The sequence below is a fragment of the Synchiropus splendidus genome, chromosome 18 (assembly GCF_027744825.2).
Source record: "Synchiropus splendidus isolate RoL2022-P1 chromosome 18, RoL_Sspl_1.0, whole genome shotgun sequence".
In the NCBI taxonomy this organism is placed as follows: Eukaryota; Metazoa; Chordata; class Actinopteri; order Syngnathiformes; family Callionymidae; genus Synchiropus; species Synchiropus splendidus.
The window spans coordinates 9074276-9094252 of NC_071351.1; the positions used below are offsets into that span (position 1 = coordinate 9074276).

Genomic DNA, 19977 nt, shown 5'->3' on the forward strand with positions numbered 1-19977 from the left:
CTGTAGAAACGGTATTGTGATGGTCTGTTTGAAGGCTGAGCAGAATTGAATAGACACCGCCAGCTTCCCAGATACATGCTTAGGCCTGTAGAATGTGGAGTGCTTTGCTTGTAACTGCACCGGTTGTCTCCTTTCATTATCGGTTAATGGTGCCCAACTTGACAGAGCCGTGCGATAAACAGAGGAGCTGTGAAATCCTGGAGGTGGAGTTCGCGTCGGCCTGATAATGGGATCTCATCTGCCGGGGAGGGAAGCCAATCCAGCTTTGAGAGAATCCGCTGCTCCATTCTCTCCACTGCTGCCTTAAGCCAAATTAAGTCTTCTTTTTGGCGAAAAAAAAAATGTGCTGATAGTTTTTCTTTTCAGGCTGTGATTCAGATTTATTCATTTAGAGGCAGTGTTGTGCGGGATTTTTGAGTGGCGTATGTGTGTAAGAATCATAAACATTGACCTTGTGAAATGTACACACACTGTGATAAGGGAGGAGCTGTGGCCACTGTGGTGTTTGGTTACTACGTGTGGGCAGACTTCTCAGGACTGTCGCCTCAGGAGCTGGAAGGGTTTCTGCAAACCCCCTGCCTCCCTTCTTCCCTCAACACTCCCGGGACACCACCCCCGCCCTCTCCTCTATTGAAAAGAAGACGGCCAACATGCTTTGTAGGACAATGAAGGACCCCCTGCCCACCACCCTCAACTCAATTTCTATTGATCCTCGTCGGCCATCTCTCCTGTCCGTGTTTGGCTCCGGTGCAGAAAGAAGAGCCCGACGCTCTGACTATTTGCTTTGCTTAATTGGATTTTGACAGTCATCCAATATCATGTTTTAAGACAATGAAAATGTGTCAAGCTACTTGCCAGTGAAATGAAAATCATCCTATTAATTCATAACGTAACACCGTGTGCCACTGCTTTTCTGAGGCGTGCACATGGGCAGTGGGGGGAGGACGCCTGATTTATCAGCCGTGCTCCCAATTGAGGAATAAAATCAAGCCTTTTATCATTGTAAATGACAATCTGGAATTGTCCTGCACATAGAACACACAGTTTGATCCTTGTGTATTGTAGTGCCATATTCATTAATTAATACTTATATATTAATGAAGGTTCATAATACAGTGAGGCCTCTAAATATTCATAATGGACTGGGCACATTATCTTGCTACCCGCCCCCCTCCCCCCTCTGATGGGCGGAGCAACTAATTAATTCATAATCCAAAAATGCAAATGAAGCCATTATAGCATGCAGCATTCAATTACCTCTTTTTTTTCAAGTCCAACATTGTCATCTTAAACTCCTATTAGTATCATTCAGCTGTTCACTCTTGTATATGTAGCCAGACAAATTCGATTTAATATCAATAATAATAAGGCTGAAACTGGAGTCTCTGGTGCGCAGTGAAGCCCAGGCACCTCCCAGAATATTAAAGACCATTCTTATTCTTTGCATTGCTGGTTTGAAATGGATAACATGCTGCTGTATTTAATATGATTTAAAGTGGGTTTGTGAATTACAGTGATTTCAGATTGAATGTAGAATAACCATGATTAAAAATAGCTTCTATAGTTTGTGTGTGGCCCCTAAGTGGGGGCACTGGGGTCGAGCTCAGCTACCATGGACCGGTGGCAGGCGCATACTATTAACTGGACTGTGGTAGAGTGACGTCATAACACTGCGCAGTCATGAATGTGTTCCAAATGTGACCTCTCTTGGTAAAGTAGTGTTGACCAAGGCAGACTATGTTCCACGGCACCATCGAACCTCTCTACCATGAACACCCACGCATCACCTTTTTATTTTTATCCGCGACTTGTTTTTTAATCCAGTCCGTGTTTTTGTTTCGCTCGTGTGTGGAGTGTGTTGGGGCTAATTCTCCTGCACTAGTGTCTGGATAAAGAAAGACTAGGTCAGCCATGTGGATGCGTCTGTTGAACAGCTGAAGAGAAGGAGGAGGAGGAGGAGGGAGGGAGTGTGTGTGAGTAGGAAAGAGAGAGACAAGAGGGGGGAGCGTGTGTGGAAAAAGGAAGCAGAGCCTGTAAACGGCGAACTCGCTGGTTTCCTTCCCTCGATACATCGCTGTTTAGTTTTCATGTGGACGCTTTCATCGTGGACTGTTTCTCTTCGGACGGACCGACGTGGAGCGGGACCGGTCCTTCACCTTCAATTTACAAATTCACCTCCTCTGCTGTGACCCCGAACGTCGATTTCGGGTCGTCTTTTGTTGGAGCAAGTGCTCGACCCAAATCGTGGAGAGCAGCTTTTTAAAAGATCGTGGGGATGAGAGATAAGAGTTGCTGATTCTGGATTCGCTCCAGCTGGCTCGGCTTTTTATGTTCGGAGGGGCAAGGATCGCGTTTTTTTAAACTTGTTTGCAGCCGTGTTTGGGACCCCAAGAATCAGCAGACTGGCGGGTGAGTAGTTGGAAACACACACACACAAAGATTAGAGGGTGGTTTGAAGAGGTGGGCTGAGCGGACACACTGGGGAATAAGAGAATCTGGGCAATAATGATGTCTGAAAGTGGATCCTAAGTTGTTGGAGTCTGACCTCGAGTCAAATCTTAGTGAGGGATTCAGCCGCTGAAAGTTGTTTGCATTGTTGTCAAACTTGCCAATTACGATCTGGGCAGCGCTCACCTTCAACAAGGAATAATTACTTCTATTGTTTTGTAATATAAGATCATCTTTGGATCAGTTTCAACATTGCAGCAGCAACCTGTGTAATGATAAAGCTGAGACAATCTATTATCAAGACAGTACATCTACTAACTTCAGGTTGTTAAGACAGGACTTACAGCTAAGCTCGTGTAATTACAACATAATATGATGTGTTTAAGATATTGAAGATACCATAGGACGTAATAAAAATGGAATACAGTGAAAGAGGTGAAAGGAAAACAGTGCAGTGTAAAGTATAAACAATGAATTCCATTCACAAAACAGTTAGCACACTCTCAAAAGTATTTTACTGCCCTTTGTTCTAGTAATACTGCTGTGTACACTTCAAATGTTTTGTTTTATTAACTGCAGATGGCGAGTAATAACTGAGCCATAAAAAGAACAAGACAAAGATATTCTTTGAAACAGAAAGTGCAGGCAACATGACCATTGTCGACAATAGCCAATACTCATATTTTAATGATGAAGAAATCACAGTGAAGCTGAGCACTTCAACAGCATTTAACCCCAGAATCACCCCCCACCACCCTCCTGAGTGATTCCTGGCAAGTGTCAAACTAATTGTTTGATTTTGGTTGCTTAAGTGTGTTAAGTTTCGTGATGTGTCATAAATGCCTTTTGTATTGGTTGATGTGTGCAGCGATGGCCAAGATGAGTAGACCAGCAAGACCAGTTTAAACTGTTGAAGGGCCACCAAATTAACTTGACTCCCCCCCTCAGCACCCCAAAGGCTATGAACTCTGGCCTGAGCACATGCAGCTCTCACTGTGTGTGTGTGTGTGTGTGTGTGTGTGTGTGTGTGTGTGTGTGTGTGTGTGTGTGTGTGTGTGTGTGTGTGTGTGTGTGTGTGTGTGTGTGTGTGTGTGTGTGTGTGTGTGTGTGTGTGTGTGTGTGTGTGTGTGTGTGTGTGTGTGTGTGTGTGTGTGTGTGTGTGTGTGTGTGAGAGAGAAAGAGAGAGAGAAAAGGAGGGGGGTCTGTGCCTGTTGCTGAAAAGAGCAAGAAGTGCTAGTTGCTTGGTGGTGTGTGTGTTTAGGAGGAGGGGGGTTGTTAAGGATTTGAAAGCATGCTACAATTATTCGTCTGAAAGGCAGCTTATCTAATGTTTTCCAGTTCTGTGTTGTTGATGAGGGGCTTTAGATTCAGTATAGATTCTGTCATGTGACAGCAGTCAGGAGAATCCACAAATTCAGTTTTCAAACAAGATTTTAATCCAAGAGATTGGGGGGAAGGGGTTAAAATAGACCATCAATCCCTCCTATACAACAACAACCCCTTCCTCAAACCCACAGTCAGAACCACCCCATCACTCCCCTCCTCTCCTGCTGCTGCATTTACTGAGCTATTATACAGACTCAGATGTTGCGTCGCTAATTGTGAGGAGCTAATCTCTTCCATGGCCGGCTTCCTGTGCCATTCCGCTCCTTACAGAGGAGTGACCTCCAGCTTGGTGATTCACTTGTGATTAATCCAGCAGGGCCGGTCAATGCCTCTGCATAAGATAATGATCAGAAAAAGACCTGTCAGATTATAGATACAAGACATTTACAACAACCACACTTGGAAGTGTGTTTATTCATCACTTGTCGCTCCTGGAAGGTGTGTGAAGTGTTAACCTGTATGGTGAGTCATTATTCATTTAGATGTTTCTGGCACTAACTGTTACACACAAACCACTGAAAGAACCTTGAAGTCTAAGCAGGTTGGCCAATGTTTGACATCACAGCATTTTTTAAATAGTTGCTGCATGACTTTTGAGATGCATTTGCATTTTCAACATCAGATTACCAATTTGTTTGACCTGTGCTTCACAAAGTGTCAAGTGTCATCAAATGCAGCATGATAGTCTTATGGACTTTAATAAATGTAATTTATTGTAATGATTTAAACCACTTTAATAGTGACTTCATGCGTGCTGATCTATTTTCTCTATTCAGTTATGGTTATGATTTAAAAGGTTTTGGCCATTGCTGGAATCATGGCACCTGCATTGCGACCGTCTAAAAAAGAATGAGCACTTTCAGGAATGGCTCCTTCATGTCACAGTTGCAGTCGCCAACCTGGGAACTCAACACAATGATATAATCCAGAAGCTTCTAACTTGTTGGTAAATCAATACACAACTCCAGTAAAGATCAATCTTTGATAAAAGCAATGCTGTTGTGTCATCGTGTCTCGTTGGCTTGCTGGTGAGGTGAGCAATTTCTCGAATGACTTGCGTCTTGAATCTTACATATCATTGTCATTATAAGTGATGATACGCGTGAGCCGTCATGGTGACCACATGGTGTCTGGCAGCGTAGTTCGGCAGGAGGTGACAATACATGTCTGACAGGCTGCGATGTATGTTGAATAGGTGTCAAATCTGTCCGAGGGTGTGAGAAGTTATTTCAGATAGCACTGAGCGATAGCAGCACAGCATGCTGCTGGCTGTAATGATATTACTTTCAGATATGTAGTGTAGATGTCATGTCTGTGGTTCTCTGTTTCTACTTAAATTAACACATGATAGTTGTGGAATAGCACTGAAGCCATTTGGTTATTTAGATTGAAGTATAGTCATTCCTCTGTGTTCGGTTCTGACCCTGGTACTGAAGAACATGTCGGACTGAAGGTGTTATATACATAACTTTCGCTCAACTTGTCAACCTTTAAACCTGATTCTTGTGAACATGCTGATTGTGAATTTTTTTTTTCACTCCTGTTCTCAGACAGTCATGTGGGAAAACTTGCATAAGCCTTTTCTTTCTCATCACATCTGAAATGGCCTCTTCCTCTCCTCCCCAGAGGTTAAGGCCTCCACTTAGTTTCACTGTGTGAGGATTGAATGACAGAGGAAGTGGGCAGCCTGCTTAATGGACTTGTACACACACAAGCTGGAGGTGTTCTGTATTGTGCCTTGAATATGAATGCTTCACATGTAGTACAGCTGTAACAAGTTGATCTTATTCCACATGTGTCTTTCTGAAATTTGCTTGTGTGATCTGATTAATGTAAACTTAAGGGGCGTCATGTGAGTCACACCGTCTCGCACATGTAGACGGAAGGCGAGTAAACATCCATGGCTTGTGCTTATAAGACTTGATATCTGGATTAAAGTGCTTCTGACCACAGAGGAGAAAGGTTGATGCCTTTCTAAGTCGAGCCGCTCCGAGGATGTTTGACAGACCAATGAAAAATGTTATTTAATCTTCGTGCATGATGGCACTTGCTGTAGTTGCACCTCACTGCTTTTCTCAGCCCTCTTTTTTTCCCTGGCTGTGTCAGGATGATGGCAGAAGCAAAAGAATCGTGTGGTTGTCAGGCTGTTGTGTGTCTAACCAGATGATGTAATTCATGAAGAATCAGAGAAAAGCGACTTGTAATTGATGCAGTGTTAGCAAAGCCTCTCGTTTTCCTATCTAATGTGTAAATCTGCTGGGGTCTGGATGTTTTTCCACTTGGGTAGCAGCCTGCATCACCGAGTCTCCCTGCAATTACAAATTGGTCACACAGTTGTCTTTAGATTACAGGAATAAAAAGCAGATGTGATCGCGTCTTGGACAAATCAAAAACCTGCAATCTGTTTGTGACCTTACTTGGTATGTTCCTCTCTTCGACTTTTAAGAAAGGCATTTGCTGGCTCGTCATAAAGCCAGGCGGAAAATCAATGAGAAGTCGAGCCTTCAATACCATTGTTGGTACCATTTCCACCCCCCACCCGGCGGAGGCGCGCTCAAGGTTTTGATTTGTGATGATAAATCTCTGCGGGACCTCTTTGGACAGAGTTCATTTATAAAATGGATCAAAGCAGACTGTCACTTCCTGACCTGTTGTCCTTGCCAGAGTAGTTTACTAAGGTGTCAGAAACAGAAGAACAACTGGAAGTAACTGGTTTGCAGCGTGTGTTTTTAGCTTCAGGTTAGTCAATTTGTGACTGGTTCATGGTGAGTGAGTGAGTGAGTAATCCAGTTTTACCGATTTAAAGTGAAAGACATAGTAGTAAAATGCGACAAGTTGTGAGGTTGTGTGACTAGTAGTGCGAGTTTAAGATAGTCTTTCATTTGGCAGTGCACAAACACTGAGAAGGCCCTCATTGTTTTCTCACATCCTCTCGGACATTAGCGATGAACTAAATAATGTGACTTGAAAATGTTGCAGTCGTGTCAGTTGTGTTGGTCACAAATTATTTGAATCATTGTCATGTTTTAATTGAGTTAAGAGTGGAATAATGAGAATGTGATGACAGATGTTAATGGGAGCAGACTCTTGGCTCGGACAAGGTCAACTCGCCGTTGTTCTCTGGTGGCTGGCTGAAATGGAAAATGTGCAGCTGTGGTGGTGCATCGATTGTTAAAAGAAAATTCTGTCTAATTTGTTGTGTGCAACGAGAAACGGCCGATATCTTTTAATTAACATAAACCTCAGGAGCCGACAGTGAGAAGAGGAATTGGGGTAATTGAAAACAGCTCCTATCTTCCTCCTCTTCTTCTTCCTCTCTGAGTGTGCAGCAGTGGAGCCCTTCAGAAGACACTTTCACACATGTTAAGAGTGGGACATCTGGACTTGTTAATTCACTGCATGGTCATAGCACGGGGTGATGGTCTCCATAGAGACCCCGGCTCTCGAAGCCTCCTTTCTGACGGCAGCACTGACTCTTCAAGAGGAACTGATAATCCACTTATGGTTTCATAACACACCTGATCAGAGTTATGACTTTACTATCGCCTTCCCTTTCTTGTCATATCGCTCCCCTCCTTTTATTCTCCTTGCTTCTCTCCATTGCTGTGACCTATTCATCTTTTTCCTTTTTTTCATTTCTCATGCATGTCTTTTTCTTGCGGCCTCTTCTTATTGTTGCTCTTCATTCTTGTTTTTATGTGGATCAGTCTGAAAATTCTGGTATGTTTTCGTGTTTATTGTTATCATCTACGCTCATATCGTTAATACAGTCCTTTGTTTCTCGGTCATCACTGAAATCCGCAGTCTGTCTAAAACTCACTTTGTCACATTCATCAGCAAAGATGCTGCTCCAACAGAAAAGCAGCAGTTTAGCACATTCACATTTCATTTCAGCAAGTAAACATTAAATGCGTGTAAATGTATCACAGCTTTATTTATGCATAGAATCTGCTGTTAAACCTGAATTATACATCAGCTGATGAATAATGCAGCAGTTCCATTCCGTAATGATTACTTCTCGGGCAGTGAACAGTAACATTTGCTGATAAATTTAACAATCTATGTGTGTCCGAGCAGACGACCAGAACCCCCTTTTATTTTTATTGTTGTAACTGGAAGCTAATTGCAGCATTTTAAACCTCAGCTTCTTCAGCTTTTTTGTATTTCAGTGTCAGCTATTCACCCAGAGACCTAAAGAGATCAATGTCCAATTACAATTTTGTCTCCACTGGCCGGTAGCCATCACCAGACACGGTGTTTGTTTGAGGATGGTGTTCTGGTGATTCAGTCCCTGCTTTGCTAAAGGTTTCTTTTTCATACGCTGTGTTTATTGGCTCAGATGCAGCAAGACAGATTATTGGCACATTAGCCGTCTAATGCTTCGAGTCCGTGCAGATATTGCTTGTCCACACAATGAGAAAATATTGACTTGTTGTCACTCACTCATTTGATTAGTTGTGCGGGTGATGTTGCTTTTCATTTGTCGGCCCGGCAACACAAATTGGAAGGTGCAGCAGCATCCCCCCCTATGATGGAGTAATGAAACACTGGAGCTTTTCACACTGTCACATCGAGACACCTTTTTGCTGAGGGAATAATTGTGTTTGCCACACGTGGTGCATTATTGGCACTTGCACTGGGAGAATCGTCTAAAACCATTCACCCTTTCTCTCACAACAGAATGCACATCTGTGTGGGAGGGAGGTGTTTACATGCCTTCATTTGACAATTTAAATGATGAATTGAAATGAAATGTAATTGATTTTTTTTGCCTGCTGTTGATTGTATACTGAATTTCTGTAACTGTTAGTGTGCTATTCTATGAAATCTGGCGAGTGTTTTAATGCGGTTTTTGGTTGGCCAAATAATATTCAGGGCCGTGGGGGGGCGTTATAATTGTTCTTTATTTTAACTCCTACTCTTAGTAAAGTCTTAATTGACATGGCAAACGTTTAGATTCAGTTTTTGTCCTGACATTGTGTTGTCAGAGGTGGGTCTGATTATATTAATGCACTCATTAGTATTCATGAGCTCCATTGATTGGCGTGATGGCGCAACTGTCAACAAACATCACTTGCCCTGTAGGTTGAGACGAACTGCCTTTTCCTGTGAGTGAAAGTGCTTTTGAGACAAACCCGCTGTTCAACGATGGCGACACCGATGCAGCGACTTGATGTTTGTGCAATGGTGTCTTCACGAATTATCATGAAGAGTTGGATGCTTGGGCGACTCACTTCTGCGACCTTGTCGCTCTGGATTGTGTTCAATATTATCACACAGCCCGCTCTAATGTATGCGCACAACCTCCAATGATATTGTGATAATTGATTCTGTAAATAGCTAACGTCTTTTAGAATACTCATTAGCTGCTGCTCTATGTGAACAAGAGCTTCTTCAAACAGCGATGAGTTTGTGTGTGTGGTCTTCATGACATTCCCTTACATGCTGTCCAGCAGGCTTCATCTGCGGTCGTGTTCTTCAGAATAATGAGGTATGGGCTGCCGGAGGCCTCGTGTCGAGCAATGATCTCTTTGAACTGGCAATTCATGCCTGTTTTTAATGTTAAAGAGACTGACTGTTCTTGATTTGTGTCAGTGCTTTTAGCGTTAATTCATAGGAAGATTTAATTGGCTTGATTGTGGAGCTAAGTCGAGTGAGAGGATTGCGCATCAAGGGGCGGATGGGGGGAGGTGATTGTTTTTTGTCGGCAGAGGTGATTCTATTTGGAATCTAATGGCCAAAGTGTTGATTCCTGGCTCGATCTGGTGTAAAGCAAAAAGGGATTTCAATTAGAAAATGGAGGGAATCATTAAAAGTGACAGCACTCCATAAACTAAGGTGAGTTTAATAAATCTGATGCTCTCGGTTTTATCTGGTTTATTGGAGCATGTCACTTGCTCAGTCCTGGCCAGGGTCTCTGCATGTTGCTCTGTCAGTCATCTTTCCCTCCAGAGACTCTCTAATGTTTATGCATTTATTCAGACCTCACCATTCTGTGTTTGCCCATGCCTTGTGTAATTATGGTGCGCTCCAAATCAGGATGCTGGTTGTTAGCCCACACATGACAGGTTGTAATGTTGAGCAGCCACATAGATTTCCTCCACTCGTGTTTCATAAATAACAGTGCAGCTCTGTAAGGAGGAAGACTGTTGTCATGAAGTCTTTCGGCCTGGTAAAGATCAATCCGGGACTGACTAGGAAGCTGTTCGCATTGCTCAATGTTTGTGGAGGTTTAGTGTCTTAGTCAGGGCAAGACTGGACATCTGTCTCGTAGCGATCAGTGACACCCCCTCCCCCAGCTCACTGTCTGCTTTTGCACTCAAGCAGAACAACGGTTACTGTAGCAAACCCAGCCTCTCACAACTGTGCTTCATCTGGCTAGCATAACAAAGCTAACAAAGAGGCTGAAAACCAACAGGACATGTGGTAGCACAAGACCTTAACAGCCCTGCACAATCATAACTCCTCTTCAAAATGGAGGTCTTTGTTCCGAGACTGTTGGTGAGAACATCAGAGGCAGTCAGACACGTCCTTTCATCCCGAAACACACCAACTCCCACTCAGTCTGCTGTCACTGACGGTGATCCTCTGCCTGATAAGGCTTCAGAGAAAAGGTATTCCTCTGGGATTGTTGTTGGGGGATTTGAGCTCCCACAGTTTCCTGATTAAAGGAACACTTGTAGGTAATTCCTTTTAAAATGGCTCTTTGTTGTGGTAAAGGTTTAACAAGGTTGGGTGTGACGGTATAAAAAGGGTTTGGGGGTATTTGAAATGGTTATCACCTTGGTTTGAGCTGTCACTCAGCGAAGATAAATATTTAATGACAAGGTAGCAGAAGAAATGGTTATAGACTGCCAGCGAGGAATTGGCTTTCTATTTAGAGCCGATACTAGCATTTGAAGACAGCCAAAGGTTGTTCCAGCAGTATGTGATGTTGATGGAGAGAATGCACTCAGGATTCTCTCATGAATCCTTGATGCTCCTCACTGCGATGGCGGCACTATAGTTAATGTTCAGCGATGACACCATAATGCTGCTCTTCACTTGACTCACTGCTTTTCTTTTAAGGTGCTTCTTGCTCTGTACCGTAAGGTTTTTCTGTTTAGTTTTTTTAATTCTGCAGTGTTCCACTACATACAAAATTGATATCATGGATGACTCTTTTCAATTTCAAGTCAATAGTCACTGCCGTTGTACAACAGGATCCAGCATTCAGTAAGCATTGCATGCCATGTTTCAACATGAACGTTGATCACCAGTATTTCCATATTATCTTTGTTTTAGGACAAATAAAAAAAACCTGTGATGAAAGAATCGTCATGTGGCGAGTGTGAATGTTGCCATTGTTTTATCTCTGATCCATCCTCAAATGTATTCACCCTGTTTACTGATTACCCGTTCACTTGAAAGCAGGCAATTACTTTCACCTTTCAAGTAGCAAGCTTTCAAAAACACTGTCGTTCTTATTCATTTTCCCCAGAGCTCCCGAGTCCCCGTGGCTTCTAATCAAGCTGCTGAGTGTGGCGCACTGACACCTCTCCTCTCAGTGTTGGGTATATGTGAATAAACACAACAGAGTCCTTGAAGCACTTCCCATCCCAGCTATTAGATTACAGCCTACTTTTCCGGGAGCCTCATCTGCACTGATGAGTGCTGTGATCAATCCCGCTCTCAGTGCAAAATTAATTTGGAAGTGATTCGCTTGGCTGCTGCTGATCAGAGGTTTTTGCTCTTAATTTGATCAGGTCAAGTATTTTCAGCTGACTGAAGACATTTTGCCGTGACATTGAAGGCCTTTTAAGGAAGATGTATGTAAAAGTTGCTTTACTTGAGAATACTGTGTTAAATGAAAGGTAAGCACCAGGGATAAACCTCTTATCGTATCATTAACAGGAGAACGATCATGGCTGTTTATTCAGGGATGTTTTCTGGACTTGTAAACTACTTACACTTGAACCTTGATCCTTGTCCGTGCCAGACTTTCTGCCGTTACGCAGTGGCTTTGAGGCTTGGTAAATGTAATGCAGGGTGTATTATAACTGCTGGATCTCAAGTTACTGGTAGATTACATTCACGAGTTTAATGAGATTGCACTATGACATCCATTTTTTATGTTTATTGATAGCTCAATGTGTCATAAGATGCATGTTTAAAGCTCTTTAAAGCAGAAACCCAACTTGAACTGATAAAGGAGTTGATTTAGGTGGGCTAGGATAGAATCATCTTGTTTCACATTCCATAATGTTTTGATTTCGACTTCTCAGACAAGTTGAGAAAAGTTGTGAAATGCTGGGTGTCAGTGTTGTTCACTGACATACAATTTGTGAGCTGCCAGAAGAAGGGAATTTCTCAGCAGACGGGTCTGTTGTGTTGTGCTGACTGTAGGAGGAATTCTTCCTTTTTCCAGCAAAACAACTGGCATCATAAATAGCCACAAAGTGTGATTTTATGGAGACGGGGTCTCCTGCTGAGACTGAGGAAAGTTTATAGGGCATATTGACCCTCTTGTTAGGCTAAGTGAAAAACCTTTTTCTCCAAATATTATTTATAGCTAATAAGAAAAAGATTTGTCAGTGAAAATAGCGACTCTCCCGATGCGTCTCATCTTCCAGTCCTTTTGTGCTCCTTAAGGAAGCTACTCTCCTGTCATTGAGTACATCTGACAATAATGTCCCCTCAGCCTTTTAAGGAGTGGACACCGGGGAGCAGGGTGAAGGGCGCCGTTTGCCCTCGTGATATATGAGCAGAGGCAGCAGTATATGTAAGGTGTGCTGAGAGAAAGATAGAAGGTCAAGTCACTTTACACCCGTGCTGTTTATTTGCTGAGCATCTAGTCCGACTTAGACTGCAAATTCAGTTGCTCAGCAGCGGCGTTGTTGTTTGTATATGTGTACGCGTGTCAATGGCCTACACATTTTTCTGTATACATAAAGATGAATGTTCCCCGTGAATAAGCTCTCAGTGGTTTTTTATAAGCTTGCAAATGCTGTGGGGAGCTATTTTAACTAGACTGGTGCTCCACAAACCTGCCCTCCCTCGATTTCCACAGAAGCACACTAGGCTGATTTTCTATACATGAGGGCAGCATATGGTGCGCTTACACACAATGGGAGCACAGGATTAGTTAACAGTTGTGTCTCACTCGTTGTGCCTGAAGGGTTACTCGAGCTCTCCTGCGGCACATGTTGTGCTCTGGTAACTTTTCAAAACATGAAGCGAGTCGCTCACAAAGCATTGTTTTATACAAAGAAGTGTGTCAGTAATGTCGTTGTTAGAAACCAAGAGACGGGAAGGGAGTTGAGACGGCGATGGTCAAAGACTAACATTAACATTCCAAGAATATCTGCGGCTTATTCACTGCACCTCGGCCGCACAGGCCACTTGGTTTACCTTGGTGGAAGCTAGTTAGTATTTACTCAAGCAAAGTCAATGTGTGTGACACTTCCAGTTGAAAGGAGTTCATATATGCTGTTTCTTGAAATCAAATTGTCTAGCTTGTTTGGGGATTTGGTTCAGGTATAGCATCTCCTTTCATGCTTCTTTCATGTTGTAGGTGTGTTTAACATACCTGTGTCTGTGTGTGTGGCCTGAGTGTTTGCGGCAGGGTCCACTGAAATGGCACGACTGTGAGAGGCCCAGTTGCAGGCACTGCATGTTTTATGAGCTGTCCTCAGAGCACTGAGCTCAGATCCTGCTCGTTCGAGCTGCATTCTCATCATCCCAGGAAGCTTCTCACTTGCCGTAGCTTATTTACTCCTGCGCATTGTGTAGCTTGTTCCGTTAGATTGCTTTGTCATATCATACTGATCCATCTGTCGGCTGGATGATGGTTATTCCTTGTCACCTTCAGCAGGGTGTCACATCTTTGGCAACATCATCTCACTTATGCTGTCAATGTTGCTAACTGTAAAATCCATACAAGCAGGTGAGCTCACACTGATCATTGTAACGCGCCACCGTCAGATAACTTCTACTATTGAGAAGATGTCAGCTAATCAATCATGATCAATTATTAATATTTTGTAGTTATCAACGGCTAGAGTTACACTCCACATTGCAAGTTGATCTGCTGCTCTCTCACTTCAACACACCCCGTAAATAAATGTTTCTACTCCGCCTGCGTGTGTGCTTAAAGAGAGGCTGGGAAATTCCGGAATTAAAATTATTCTCGCAATCTTTTTGCTCTCTTCCGAGCCCCATAAAAAAGGTTGTTAGATATCCGTTAATGACATTTGTGTCTTTCGAGGGGTTAACAATGTAAATGTTCACAAGGTGTTGCCTTTGTCTGCCTTATTTTATGACGGTAATCAGTGACGATTGCTCTTCGGGTGGCAGTTGGTCGATTTAGACAAGAAAATTGAGCCCACCTAATTAGAGGTAATAGCATCCGGCGCGATTCAGAAGTGGAGGTGTTTTCTTTTTGGCTGGCCTCATTATGACATTGAATTAAGGGGCTGTCCCCCCCACACCCCGCTTTTGACCATCTGCTTAAGGATGATACCGATTTGCCAACACGTTACTAAATAATCGCAGAGGAAATTGCTTTGGAGTATTGACTTTAGTAGCTTTGTTTTTGACTGCGGCTCTCGAAGGCATCCTTCACTGCCCCTGTCAGTCCCATCTTATCTGTCACGTCACTGTGTGTGGCACAGTGATTAGAGTAGCTGGGGGATGTAGGGCAGCCGTATGAATACATTTCCTCCTCTCTCCTGTGCTCATTTCAGCTTCACCAGTCAGAGTTAGATCATCAATCTGGAAGGCAGAGTATCAGCCAAAACGTGTTGCATGATTGAGCGCTCAAATATTCACTTCCCAACTCCTGCTCCTCCAATAAACAGACCAAATCACATTATTCTGTCTTAATTCACACATTGGTGTGAGGGGGGAAAAAAAGAATCATTTCTGTCACCCACATGAGACTTTTTATGAACCTTCCAGTTTGAAGAGGCACATGTTTTCTATTATGACTTGTTAGATCTGTCCTCAGGGTCCATCTCTACTCCTTTTGAGAAGCAGTTTGTTTCCACAGTTGATGGACCAAAATGTGTTATAAAATGTATTGAGAGAAACTTTGTTGACAGTTTTATTTTCTTAATCCAGGAACACTGTGTCAGTATATTAATATCGCTTAACTGCTCACGGGAGTCCATTTTTGGTGAAATATTCACCGCTAGATTTGATTCCATCCTCAGCTGGATCTCTGAGTGACACTGACTATCTCTGCGTAGTTTATTGACAGAGATATCAGTTGTGTGTTTTACTCTGCAGTAAAAACTAACTCTGACTATGACACAAGCCTATGACTATGTACTGTTTTTAAGGAGTCGGTTATGTCTTAAAATATTTTTTTGCTGTGAACACAGTCCACAGCCTCAAGGGCTTCAATGTTGCCATTTCTTCTGTTGACATTCAACTTTTGGAGCCTTTATGGTGTCTGAAATGTCTCTTTCATGTCTTAGTTCAACACAGATATATCTGTACTAATGAATGCTACTGGGAGAACTGGCTTTTTAATATTTAGTATTTTATTAATTACAATTATAAATGATGATTTGTTAGCTGCAGTCTCCAGCAATTTCATTCTATTAAGGCAGAATATCCAGTCCAGTCTTTAGAGGTCAAAGAGCCACGATTCACTTTGCGAAAAACACTAATCCATGCCTGTAAAACGAAACTTAATTAACAGAGCTGCTTTCATGATCTTCGTCGTACCTCTGGCTCTTATCAATGACACACCGAGAGAAGTCCTTTACTGGCCTGTTCATGATTACACTTCTCTACGGTGACTTATTATTCCGAGTAAAGGGGAAAAGTGACAAAGGACAACCTTGGCATTTCCCTCGGGAGCAGTGTCAAAAACATGACGCCTCGTGAAACCGATAGACTGCTCATGTGGCCTTCAGCTGCGCAGACTGGAGAGGGAGTGTGTTTTGGTGGAGCTGGTTTAGGCTGTGAAAAGAAGTCCTGCTTACATACCATGCACATAATGGACAGCTTGCTCAGGGCCATTTGGAGCTTTCACGGCGTAGACACAAACATGGAGTAGAGAAGGATTTAGACGTCTTTGAGCATTGGAGGCTTAGTGGCGCACAGTCTGATCCTTGTGTCTGATTGAAAGTAGCACTTTAGCAAATGTTGGGATGATGCATGGTTATAGTCCAACGCATTTGTCTTGCCTAACTGTCGGCTAACAGAGTGTGTACATCTGAAGCCTCCCTTCTAAGAACATCACTGTGATATAAGGGAAAATGGGATGCATAAACTTAGATTCAACATGCTGATCAAGCGGTGTGGAAAACCTGTGTGGAAAATTATCTGTTATCGCAGTGTTTTAAATCTTGCACGTTGGCCTCGTTTTCTCACTCACTTGTTTGCATCATATTATGTCAATAAGAATTTTAGATGTTCTCGTAGATATTCATAATTCATGGTCGTTTTTTTTACTCCTGAGGCTTTTTCTTGGCTGAAAAAAAGATAAGATCAGGTGCCTCGCAGTTTCTGCCAAAAGAGGAAGATTTCAATGCTCCAGTTTGAAAACCTCCATCTATCGCTTTGCCTTCACCTACTAAACTAATCCTGCAAGTCTGCCAAAAATAGTCTGAGCGAGCGTAGCGTTAGCACAGGGGGAAAATGTAGTTACTCATCAGTGAATGGAAAAGCAAGTGGAGCAGACAAGTGTTGTGCCCTGACCACGTGAACTAAAACAGAGGGCCTCCGAGAAAAAAGCCAGGCATGATTGCAGCAGGTAAGACAAAACAGCCGGGGTGCAGAGACCACAGAGAATCTCTTATGAAGTGGCCTAGCCCTTGCCTCCAGCTGGGCCTTTCATTGGGCTGTTGTTTCTTCAGGGCTGGGATGGCAGCTTAGATTAGATCACACTGAGTAATGGATTGGAGCTGACGAAAACCTGCTGCAGCTCAACAACACCGCAGCAAGGATCCCAACGCCTCCGAGGATCTTGCCATTTTATTCACATCCTTTTGAGTCGCTCTCCTTGTTAATAACCTCCAAGTATATTCACGTTGTTCTGCTCTAATCATTATTCATACCAGCATTTCATTCAATCTCGCGGAAAAGCCGGCTCTAAGTCCTCACCCATCACATTCTGCTACTTCATAAGTCTGCGGCTGAATATGGCATGGTTGATTTTTTTTTTTTTGATCCCACTTGTAGACCCGAGGGATCTCCGCTGGTGATTTTACTGATATCCTCTTCTCCACTGACTATCATGTTGTCCTCAGCTTTAAATAATATATTTCAATCAGATATTTTGATGGTATAACAGCTTGTTTGGAGTTGACTTTGTCCTCATGACCTGCTGTGTGGCTATTGTGCAGTATGATGTGTTAATTCCTGGGCCAGAGGTCTCATTTAAACTGGTACCAAAAAGGAGAAGTGTATTTTGCCCTGCTGGTTTCTGGCCCCGTACTCTATTGGACTAATGTAAATGGTGGATTAGGGGTCTGTCAGGCCCTCAACTCCTCTCGTCCGCTGCCCCCCTCCTTCTCTTTTCCATTAAGACAGCTGGTATCTTTCAAAGGGTCCTGGCCCAGTGATTGATGTGTAATAGCTCCAAGCTTCACCTACCCTCTCACAGCGTTATTCATCCAGCAGCTAGCACGGCTTTCTGCGCCTCGTTTTTTGTTTCCTGGGAAGTGGGTGGAGAGCAGTCTGTCATGCTTTCTCTATATCTCATTTTCTCCCTCTCGTTCCTCTCTCGTCAATACATTATGACTTTTCATTGCCAGTATTACTACTTCACAGTGACTCACTATTTTCTTTTTCACTTCAGCTTCAAATTGCTCCTTTTATGGCACCAAAACGCAGCCACTGATTCGTGCCATACTAAAGTGCCTAGAAAGCTACATCTACTTAAAAGATTATGGTAATTTGAGATTATGCTCTTACAGATGAATGTCTTATTGATAATTTTAATAACGACGCTGTTCTGTCATACTTTGATTTATATTCACGTCAAATAATATTTTCAAATGCAGCAGATCTTCCTGCTATTGTAGATCATACTGTCCAAGTGAAATGTGCAGTTTTCTTGTCTTTTGTTTGGTGCTGTATTTTGTGTGCTTTTCTTTTAGCTTGAATTCAATGAGCTTGTTGTTGTCTCTATCCACACACTGCCTCACTAATTTCAGTTTGTATTTATTGATAAGCATCTTAAAATGCTATGTTAGAGTTCACCCTTCTAAAAAGTGTTTATCACAGAGATCCAAGGCTTTTTGAAGGTAGCAATTAAAGTTGAAACTGAATTTGGAATGAAGCGGTTTCTGTTTAAAGTGTGTCCAGATGTCAACTAATGGCACCTAGATTGTAAAGATACTCGTGTAGGCTTAAAGCGGCAGAGAACATCAAACGAGGACGCGGCGCTTCTCCATTGCACTGGTGGAGAGTGGTGGTTGGTTTCACTGGAAGAGGCTTATGTTACTGATTAGAGAAGAGAAGAGGTGCTTAGCTCATACACTGATTCTGGCGGCCTCCAGGATTAGAGCTGCGATATCAAATGCTACACTCATCAATGTTTTCATGTCCCTTAACACCTTCAAGACAGGCTTCCGGATATGAAAACAGGAGGGTGTGTGTTTTTTTTTTCTCTTCTTCTTCCTCATCAGCCCGGGAACATGTCAGTGCACGCACATGCGCGGTGCTTCTCTCCAGAGCCCACTCGCTTTGTGTTTCTGCTAATGTGTGTATGTGCCGGCAGCCCAGTGGTCGCCGTGGTAACTCATCATTAGGTGATTAATGGGGCTGTGACGAGGCTGTGGTTTAATCAGGCCTCGTGTTTGTGTTGAAGCCGACAACAAGAGCAGCTGCCCTGTCAGTTGGTGTCTGCTCAAGAGATGACAGCGCCCGCTGTTGAGGAGAGACGTGAAACGCCTGTGTGCTTGTGCCTGCACACACACTTCCCCTCATCTATTTTACTATTAGCCTCTGAGGAAACCTGGTGGATAACCCTTAGCCTTATGCAGTGCTAATATGGAGTGTTTTATATGTGGTATCATTTGGAGGTTGTTCCTTTTATTTGGAAGTCGAGTTGTCACAATCAAACATAGGGTTGCTATTTGAATTCATATTTACTGCACGTGTTAATTCACATCTGTCTGCACAAAGAGCTGTTGTAAGGTATATATTTTCAGATGACATTTCAGGTCATGACATGGTTTTTCAATTAAACATGCAATTCATCCATCACAAGTTCGCAGCTTGTCAACATGGATCCTGGTATTGTTTTCTTCTGAGTCCATAGTGGGGTTATTACGCCTGTAAAGTGTTCACATCCAGACGTGTAATCTTCACTCCTCCCCTGCTTCGCTTCACCTCGTTCACTCTCCCTCCTCCACCATGCTATCAGAACCATGGTAACACCGGCTCTGATTCCCTCCTTTCATCCCTCGGGGGGGCTGCAATAAGTATTTCTTGTTAATTTGTTGCAGTGAGGGCTGAGTGAGGGCAAATACTGGCAGCAAAGAGAAGCCTTTTTTGTCAGTTCTGTGTGTAGGTGCTTTGTGGCGCAGACGCCCTGCTGCTGCACTCTGCACAATTCACTGTCTATATTTGATTACGGTACGAGGGAAATTGAAGCTGCAAATGGCAGTGGATAGCTTTGGCAAGCTTTGGTTTTGCCAGCCCAGCAGATTGTGCTGTTTGTCCCTCCAGTGCTGTCACTTCGTATTAACAGGGCAGATAGGGCAAGGGCTGAGCGGTTGAGTAGTGAAAACACACCGACAGACACACACCAATAAGTAAAGTCAAGCTGGATGTTACAGCAGATGGTCTTCAGAAAGCAGCCGGCTGACTCGGTCTTCGAGTTCAACACACTGACATGACTGAAGTGTAACAACCATAACAGAGACATAGCAGGTACATTTGATGATGCTGAGTTACCACTCTTGCTGTCTGGCATGTTTGGGTTTTAGCTTCTAATTGCTGCTCCCACTGGTAAAATTATTTGCACACTTTAGCATTTGTTGGCCTTGTTTGTTATTTGGTGCTTTCATCCCACCTTATGAATTGCAGCAAGCAGTTCGGCTCTTAAGTGTTTATGAGGAACGTTTTCATGGACTTTAATTTGGATGTAACCGCAACTCTTGTATCGTTGAAAAAAATGTCTTTGGATTCTGGTAACATCCT

The 19977-nt window shown here is 43.1% G+C and overlaps 1 protein-coding gene across 5 annotated transcripts in view; it reads left to right on the plus strand.

Moving 5' to 3' along the window:
- rerea (arginine-glutamic acid dipeptide (RE) repeats a) overlaps positions 1 to 19977 on the plus strand; it is a 112584-nt gene that overhangs the window by 33346 nt on the left and 59261 nt on the right. The window contains exon 1 of one of the 5 annotated variants that reach the window (XM_053849818.1): positions 1744 to 2409. The exons of 3 other annotated variants lie outside the window; for them this stretch is intronic. The gene's annotated coding sequence lies outside the window, so the exon portion shown is untranslated. Of the gene's footprint in view, positions 1 to 1743; positions 2410 to 19977 lie in introns of those variants that run through there. One more of the 5 variants, XM_053849822.1, reaches the window with a different exon arrangement.